Source organism: Montipora foliosa, chromosome 5 (genome assembly GCF_036669935.1).
Source record: "Montipora foliosa isolate CH-2021 chromosome 5, ASM3666993v2, whole genome shotgun sequence".
Taxonomy (NCBI): domain Eukaryota; kingdom Metazoa; phylum Cnidaria; class Anthozoa; order Scleractinia; family Acroporidae; genus Montipora; species Montipora foliosa.
This window is the reverse complement of record NC_090873.1, coordinates 41290239-41292738: the sequence shown is the minus strand read 5'-3', so window position 1 is coordinate 41292738 and position 2500 is coordinate 41290239. Positions and strand designations below refer to the sequence as shown.

Genomic DNA, 2500 nt, shown 5'->3' with positions numbered 1-2500 from the left:
CAGTAAAATTTCGCAGCAAAGGCTCTCAACATATAATACAGAAAGAATTTTTCGCAGTTATTCAAATGTCATTAACGGCGAAGTAGTAGCTCAATAAAAACATACAGAGGGAAAATATGTCGCAGTTATTGAAATTTCAGGAAAAGGGAAGTAGCCAATAACCATAATAGAATGAAGGGAATACTTCGCAGTTAATTAACTATCTGTAGATAAATATAACTGCAAAATTTTCATTTATATATATATACCCACAAATGTTTCGATAACAAAATTATGAGGTAGGAAGCGTCCTTTAAAGCCAAAGTCAAAAATATAAGCGAACAAATATGTACAATAAGAGCACTGCTGCATTGAACTCGAAAGTGGACAGCTAAAACTTTAGTTTAGAGGGTGGTTTAAGGTTCGAAATTTTCCAAAAAAGCAGTGCTCTTTGGTTGAATGCTACTTTTGTTGAAAGATCGTTTCTCAGTGAAGGAAAAAAAAATAATTGTCCTTTACAGTAAACCTTATCAGGAGTAATTTTAACGCTAAGACAGCAAAAAACCATTTTGGCGCATTTTAACTGGGAATGAGTGAAACGGACACCAATCGGAAAGATGGATGTCCTTTATTTTCGAAAGCAATTTCACTGATGTATATTATTTCATAATTGAAGGCGTTAACGTTAAAAATTAATACAAATCACCTGCTGCGCCTGGGGCAAGTAGAAAAAAAAAAACATTCTGCGAATAAACCACTTTATGCTTTCCACACATCTCCCCGCTCCACATCTTGTATCACAGCTATAAATTGGTGTTTCTTTAATAAAGAACTTGATACTATAACTATCGATGAAACTATTGAAAACAGGAAGGTAGTCTAGCACGAAGTAACCTAGCAAAGCTGTGCCAAAATAGCTCTCTCTTAAAGTGCTACTGTGATCAAATTTTTATCCCTTGAGTTTTTTGGTTTATCACATAGAGTACCATGAAACATTAAAAACGCTGTTTACCGTTTGGAAATATCTGCATTGGTTCCAGAGATATTTAAGTTTGAAAAATGTGTTAAATATGCAAATGAGAAGGCTGATGACGTCATTCACCCAACCCAATAGAACATCAAGAATATAAATAGAGCTATCTCGGTCAATTTGCAACAGAGACCATTGAAACTTGGTGAGCTGATAGTTCTGAAGGCAACACACCTACGACTGTAAACAAATTGGTTCCCATGGCAACTCACTCTTTTCCAGTACCCTCCAACCTGATTTCAATATTTTGGTGATCTCAGGCTAGAAATACATTTACCAAGGCCACAAACTCGACCTAACATCTTTATATGCTGGCAGGATCATGCAGATGAGGCACCATTTGCAAATATCACAACAGAACCCCAAAGGTGGTCTGCAAAGCTTTTAATATCAGGGAGGTCTGGAACCCAGTATGTTGCCATGGTAACAAAAATGGTATGCTCATATTGAGGAACACATCTACTGGAATCTTAGTGCAAAGAACCAAGTATTTCTGATACAAATTGGCTGAGATATCTTTCTCCATCATACTTGATCAAAATTTGGTAGGGTTTATGACGTCATCACTTGGCTAATTTGCATATTAAAAAAACTTGAATATCTCCAGAACAAAAAGAGATATTTGAAAATGGTAAACAGCATTCTTCTTCTCGTACAGACTACGTGTTTATGTGCCAAAATGGCTTCGATAGGGAAGATTCAAATTTCGTCACATTAGCACTTTAAATGCGGCACATCATTATTATTAATCATTATTCTTAGATGCATAAGACACTTATCGTCAACTCGTCTTTTCTTCACCGATGGCGCAAAAAATTGGCTATTCTCTTCATTTCGGTGAGATGATGATATGTACAAATGAAAAGTGAGAAAGACTGATTCGGAGAGATGCTCTCTGATCAAAGTTAGGGTCAGTTGTCAGCGAACTTTTCTGGTCAATATTTTTCGCTAGCAGGGGAGGGGGGGACTGACGGGGAATAATGAAAAATGATTTTATCATACATGTGTATGACAGAAATTATTTCCTTTATTTTCTCGATTGTATGCATTACATGACTAAGAAAGTAAATAAGAGGCAAGTCTTTCTTTGGTTAATAAATGGAAAAAAAAAACGATTTTCATGCTTGAAAAAATAATTATTTCGTGTGCCGAACTACCGGACTTTGCGTCCGGCGTCCGGCCTGAAACGAAACCCCTGCAGAGGTATCGGGAAAAGAGGGATAAGTCCAGGTGTATTTAATAATTCACGAACAGTGGATCTTAATCATCAATAAAAGACAAGCATATCTTATTTACACCGAGTCAATTTGCTATAAATTAAGTTGGATAGCGAGGGATCGATGAGGACAAAACTCACGATCATTTTAGACCTCAAAGGAAAAAAAATCGGGATAAATTGAAAGGTAGGAATTAGTAGCTTAATTGTTCAAAAATATCGTACATTTCTCCTTTTTATTGGTGTGACTTTTTAATTATCTAGAACAAGAATTA

General features: G+C 35.8%; 1 protein-coding gene across 3 annotated transcripts in view; it reads left to right on the top strand.

Annotated features, from left to right (window-relative positions):
- LOC138003174 (uromodulin-like) overlaps positions 1–2500 on the top strand; it is a 27383-nt gene that overhangs the window by 286 nt on the left and 24597 nt on the right. The window contains exon 1 of one of the 3 annotated variants that reach the window (XM_068849138.1): positions 2314–2412. The exons of 1 other annotated variant lie outside the window; for it this stretch is intronic. The gene's annotated coding sequence lies outside the window, so the exon portion shown is untranslated. Of the gene's footprint in view, positions 1–2313; positions 2413–2500 lie in introns of those variants that run through there. One more of the 3 variants, XM_068849137.1, reaches the window with a different exon arrangement.